Source organism: Opisthocomus hoazin, chromosome 11, assembly GCF_030867145.1.
Source record: "Opisthocomus hoazin isolate bOpiHoa1 chromosome 11, bOpiHoa1.hap1, whole genome shotgun sequence".
NCBI lineage: Eukaryota > Metazoa > Chordata > Aves > Opisthocomiformes > Opisthocomidae > Opisthocomus > Opisthocomus hoazin.
In genome coordinates, this window is record NC_134424.1 from 8,985,612 (window position 1) to 8,991,611 (window position 6,000).

At 40.5% G+C, this 6,000-nt stretch overlaps 1 protein-coding gene across 1 annotated transcript in view; it reads right to left on the reverse strand.

The window, feature by feature from the left end:
- CEP15 (centrosomal protein 15) overlaps positions 1-4,378 on the reverse strand; it is a 40,319-nt gene extending 35,941 nt beyond the window's left edge. Inside the window, exon 1 of the mRNA XM_075432516.1 lies at positions 4,346-4,378. The gene's annotated coding sequence lies outside the window, so the exon portion shown is untranslated. The remainder of the gene's footprint in view (positions 1-4,345) is intronic.
- Between the last annotated feature and the right edge of the window lie 1,622 nt (positions 4,379-6,000).

Sequence of the window (6,000 nt, forward strand, 5' to 3'; positions counted from 1 at the left end):
TGCTACACACCTGTGCGTAGTTTATATAGCTAGTATTTTATTTTGTCATTTTTACTAACATGTAGAATGGCGCGGTTTAGCTTTATGTGCTTTTATTTACTGGTACCAGTTTTTGCCATATGTCAGTTTCTAAAAAATGGAATGTTTTTATGTAATGGGATTTTAAACCGGGAGTATTTCAAAGGAAAAACAGTAAGGAGTTTTTCATATGAAACCACTTCAAAACTTTTTTTAAAAAATGTATATATTTTATGTGTTTTTCTAATTGCTTTGCTTTACTTACCTTTTGGAGGTACACCTCTATTGCTATAGTAGCTTAATATCCACTTGGAGGTACAAAGTCTATCTGTTCATAAATATTTCTGAAGTGATACCATTGCTAAAATATACCAGGCCTACAGGACAGTCTAAGAGCCATAAAATCCCATCAGAGCATTTTGTGGCCATCACCTCGGCTTCGGGCAGTTCTTCCTATCAGCTGCAGAAGGTCGGCAGAGTTTCAGTCAACTGCACAAGCCCTGTGCAAAGCTGCTTTAAGTTACAACAAGCTAAAAAGGCAAAGGCGTGCAAGGAAATGTCCTCCCAGTGCAGGAGCAAGCTAATAAAGCATCAAACCTAGAAAGTACAAGAACTGATTTCTCATTCCTCTTTCCTCTCACGTTCCAGTATTCAGGGAGTTTCTCAGCCTTACTGTTGGCAGGTCCCATACTGTTCTCTGTTCAGGGTTACAAATGGATGTCTTCTCTGTGGTAGTAAGATTAGAGCTGAGATAAAGCTCATAAATGGTGGGACAACCCAACCACAGTTCCTGTCTTTGCATTTTGTTATTTGGCAGCTGAAGATGTGTGTTTGGTGTGGGACAGAGAGTTACACGTGTGGAAGTCACACTTTGTTGAAAGAAAATTTCCAATGTGTTACTGTATGCCTCGAAAAACTAATGTGAACAACCTGTGTGTGCTTGTTCGAATTGCCCCCAGACACCAGGAGACCCGTTTCAGGTGAACCAGGACCCAAAAAACAAACCAGGATGGGCAGAGCACCCGTCAGCTGGTGCAAAAATCGTTGTCCAAAGTAGAGACAGCTGAGTCAAATTCAGAACAAGAGTTGGAAAACCTATAGCCCAGGGAAGAACCAACAGCTGTGAGTGTGAGGGCACAGAGGTGGTGGAGCTCCAACTGGTTTGTGTGCCTGTGAAAGTGCGGTGTAAAACTGTGGATCAGGCCAGGCCAAACTCTGTCCAATGTCAAAGAAAAAAGTAATGGTGGTGGTAGAGGGACATAAGGAAGAGAATATTTTCTTTACGCTTCAAGTAGAGATAAAAACCTGATAAATAGGACAAAGCTAAGAAAATCAGTATTCAGCTACAAATTATTTTTAATTTTTTTCTTTTGAGAAAGTTCCCTCTATATTTCACAGCTACATCTACTACCAACTAGAAGGACTGTTCCAGAACTTAAACTAGCCTAGACAATTCTTGAGACAGTTTACTGATACACCCACTCAGTATTGTCAAGGGCATACGTGCCCTAAGAGGTGCTTTCCATCAGTAGTTTCTATGGCATAGCTACTTCCTTTCAAAGATTTCAAGAAAAGAGTTTGGCCCTTGAGTAATAACATTAAGCCTTCTCTTCAAAAAAAAAAAAAAATTCTACAGGCCTCAACTGACTTTAACAGATGTACAGGTAGTAGAATGTTTAACAAGTAATTATAAAAACTATTTGTGGTAATTAGCTTGAATCTAATTGCTTCTCAGCATGTTAGGATAGTAAATTACATCTTTATTTCAAACAGCTCCTGTTGTCTGTTTTTCCTAAACTGAACACAGGAAACCCAGCAAAAACAAACACTTGGAGAGCCACCATTCTCAGCTCCCGAGTGAAGCACGTGGAGGGGGATGCTTGGCTGTGATCGGGCAGGCAGAACCGTAGCCTGCCCGTGTAGGCTGCACCTTGCTTCCCTTGTGCACCAAGGACCTGCTCCTCCCGAGAGCAGCGAGAAGATGTGCATGAACAAGGGGGACAGAAGCTTAAGCGAGCGAGTCACGTTTGTACATGAGAAGGGTGATTTTCCTAGGCTCCCTCCCTGATCGGTGCAGAGAGACAAGCTCTTCTTGACAGCGACGCAGGGCATCAGGCTGAGCAGTTGGAGTTGCTCTGAAGGACCAGAGGTGTCTTTCCATACAGGCTGTGTAGGGAGCTTTGAGAAACTGGCTTCCTCAGGTTGGCGCCTGGAGTTAGGTACCTGATCAGTATCTCATCATCTGCTTCAAAACCAACCACAGCTTACGTCTGTCATGCTGTTGTGGAGGTTCAGTGGGCTTCCTCCAGACCAATCTTCCCTGCCACATGGACAGAAAGCCTGTCAGGTTCGGCCTGGTTTGAGGTTCTTATTTGAAACCACAGTGAGTTTACCAAGGAGCAAGTCAGTGCCTGCTAATGTTCATGTGAATCCAGTCACATGCAGGCACTGGTTGGTTAAACAGCCTTCCAGCTGCTTTCCCACGCCCCTTTGGACAGACTGGGCTACTGAACTTTGTGTCCGCTCTTGCTCTGGGATGCGGCTGTCTTCAGTTTTGGTCTGTTTGCGCTGGATATACAAGTCAGCTTAGAACTTTCATCCAGTGTGAGCAAGTAACATTATTGCCATCTGGTCTTACATTAAAATTGTCTTATTCCATAAAGATGATACATCTACAGAAGCAAAAAGTACTTTGAATTTTAATATATGCATTTATGTGACTGTCAAGATGCCTGATATTAATAGCTTGACTTTTACTGTAAGCAGAGGTAGAAGAAATAACACCACCTTCACAGTTCTGGCAGAGTTCCTTATGAGCTGAAAGCTCAGCCCATAGTTTCTGTCTCTGGTTTTTGCCATACAAACCTGAGCAGGAGTGTTATATTTTTTATTTCAGTTTATATTTTGAATGCTTTTATTATGGGTCTCTTCAATCCCCGAGAGAAATTAGAGAGGCAACAATGCTTCTCTTATTGCAGAACACCAACATTTACTGACAATCAAAATAACTGAACTTGCACAAGAAGCCAGTTTCTAATACACCCTTTTACTAGGTTGTTGTTATGAAGGTAGAGCTTTTCATTTTTTACAAAAAACCCACTCTTTTTAAAGAAAGGTCAGTCAATCTTCTTAGAAAGATTTAATAAATGACTTTTCCCCCTTTACCAAATTTAGTCTTTTGTTGAATTGTTTCAGTTCCTATTAAAGCTTCACAAAAATGTACTTTCTATTATATTTCTTCTAATAGGTTTCTCAGCTTTATAACTATAATAAATTTGTCAGTCTAGCTTCACTGAACACTGGACTTGAAAATCCTACCACAACAGATTATAAATATAACCATTTCTAAACCCTTTCAAGAAGTTTTACTCTTTCTTTCAACACATTTTATGTACTCAGCAATTCAGTGAAAATAACCTTTCAGAGTCATTCTTTAAACTCTCTTTCTTGGTGATAGCACAGCTGAGGCATTTAATCAGTCCGTCAGAAACCCCGCGTTCCGTTCCCACCTCTGCCAGGGTGGGTTCGCACTCTGAACCAGCTCGCTTAAAGCCAGTGCCTTCCGGAGTGGCCATTCAGAGGAGATGGCCGACTTGACCCACACAGGGCCTGAGCTTCAGAGTGGCGGAGTGCTCAGAACTGCAATTTAAAATCATTTTAAGCAGTACCCTTAGCAGTGCTAAAAAAAAAAAAAGTCTAATGGCATCTTGTTAGGTAACCGGAAATGAAGACCCTCAAAAGTAGCTTTTATAGCGGATTCTAAAAGATATGCAAATACACTTTTTTTCGACTAATGTCTTTCCTTAATTTTGCTTCTATGAAAGTGGATTGTTGGTTTTGGGTTGGATTTTTTTAGGAGAGAAGTTACATTTTTTCAGAAATCCAAAATACTGTTTTGATAAGTAATTCTCTTCAGGACATGTTTTAACATTTGAATGAACGAATGTAAACAGAATGTAACAAAAACCTTTAGAACATTAATAACCATATTAAAAGCAGAGAAGCAAGCAGCACAGTCACATAAATCTAAGAAAAGCAAACAGAATCTAAATATCTCAAGTGCTGTGTCATAAAATTAATCAACTTTGCTCTCTAATGCTGTGTAAAGAACAAATAGCAAAGCATCATATTCGCTTTGCATGGATGAACGGGAAGCAGAGAGGGGCAAGGGTTACCCAAGTAGTATAAAAGCTTAATGAATACTTCCAAGGGATACAAAAAATCTGAAATAATCCCAAATTACAGCACATACTTGAGTCTTCAATTTAACCCCACTTCTCAGGTTTACCTGTAATCAGCAAATGGAGGAAAAGATGGAGAACCTCACCCCTCTTTCCTTTTGAGAGAATTGTTCAGCCAAGCTGCTTGCAAGCCCGTTACCGGCCACCCTACTTGTCTGACCAGCTGTGGTGGGTGTGGTGTGTTTCTGGTCACCTGAGTTCAAGAAAAATGAAGAGATAAAGCTTTTAGCATGATCAAGATAGTGGAGTGAGCTTGTTTTGTGAGAAGAGATTAATGTGTTTGGCTTATTTATCAAAACAAAAGCAGGAGGAGTATCTAATTTTTTTCTACTAATACGTGAGTAGTGTTAACTTCAGAGAAAAAAAGCTTTTTAAGCAAAAAGATAGATCTAGCAGAAGGACAAATGAATGTAATGAGTAAACCTTCTCTTGAACAGAGAAATTTGAGGAAAGTGCTTAAGCAATCAGGCAAGTGAATTTCTAGGACAGCTTCCCAGAAAGAGTAGAGAGGGAGGGAGAGCAAGGAAACACATTTGTTTTAACACAGACCTTCATCAGTTTGTGACCGGGAGTCAGAGGCATTGGCTTTCTGCAGGACCTTCAGAGGGAAGCCTGGCTGGCAGAGCCTTTCCAACGGCAAGCCACGTTCTGCTGAGCAGCACTGGCGAGATTCCAGGATCACATCATCATTGTCAATACTGTAATCAGCTGCTAGTCGTCTTTGAGAGAAAACTTGGAAATTAAAGCTCCAAGTCACCTGCTGCTCCATGCCTCTGGCTACGAACAGTATTGCAGAGGGAAAATCAGCAATAAACCGTCTACTGTGGGACTTCTGCAGCCTGCTTGGCTTTGCCGGCCGAGCCAGCCTGCTTGCAGGTTACGCCAGTGCTGTGTAGGTGTGTAGAGTATTGCTACACCATTCAGGCATTGAAATGAGAATGTTTTTAACAGAGTATCTTCGTGTTGTGAAGATCTTTCTGGCAGTGTAGGCTTCCTAATGTGAACTTCTATTTGCTGTGATCTCACTATGAGCTTTATGTTACACAGTCCCGCGTGACATTATTTGTAGTTGGCTGTTTGTCTGAACCTATTTCACAGCCTAAGGCACAGAAAGGCAGGTGAATTTAAATTTTAGCTTTCAAGTTGGTTTTCAAATGCTGTCAGTTTAAAATACTAAAATAACAGCAAGTTCTAACAACATTCTCAGATTTTGCTGCCCAATTGACTGTCTTTGAGTTTACTGAGCAGGACTCTATTTGTGATCAGTTACGAACAACACTACAGAGTCCAGGCTTTGAAATAACTGGGTGAAAATGTCAGTACTGCCATTGACATGAAAAAGGGTCAACGCTTGCTTTTCTGTCATTCATATTTCAGCTTAGCAATAATGTAGTAAAGGAGGTTTTCTTTGGAAAGATGAAGCAGTAAGTTCAGTAAGAAATATGAGAAAAGAAATACATTCCAAGGAACGAGAAAATGACTTTCCTTAAGGAGTATCATTTATTTTCTTCATTAAACCGTACCACAGAATGATACCAGTTGATGGTTAGATTTTCAGTTTCTGAAAATGCGGATGACTGGCTGTAGTGTTACAGCAGTTTATATCATTTTTTTAAAAACACGTTTTTCTAATTAAATGAGGCTTATGCAGTCATGCCCTGTGTGTGTGTACATCCTGTGCAGGAATGCATGCATCCATCTTGTACATTTCTTTTTTCAGTAATTTTTGAAGTTGACCAGT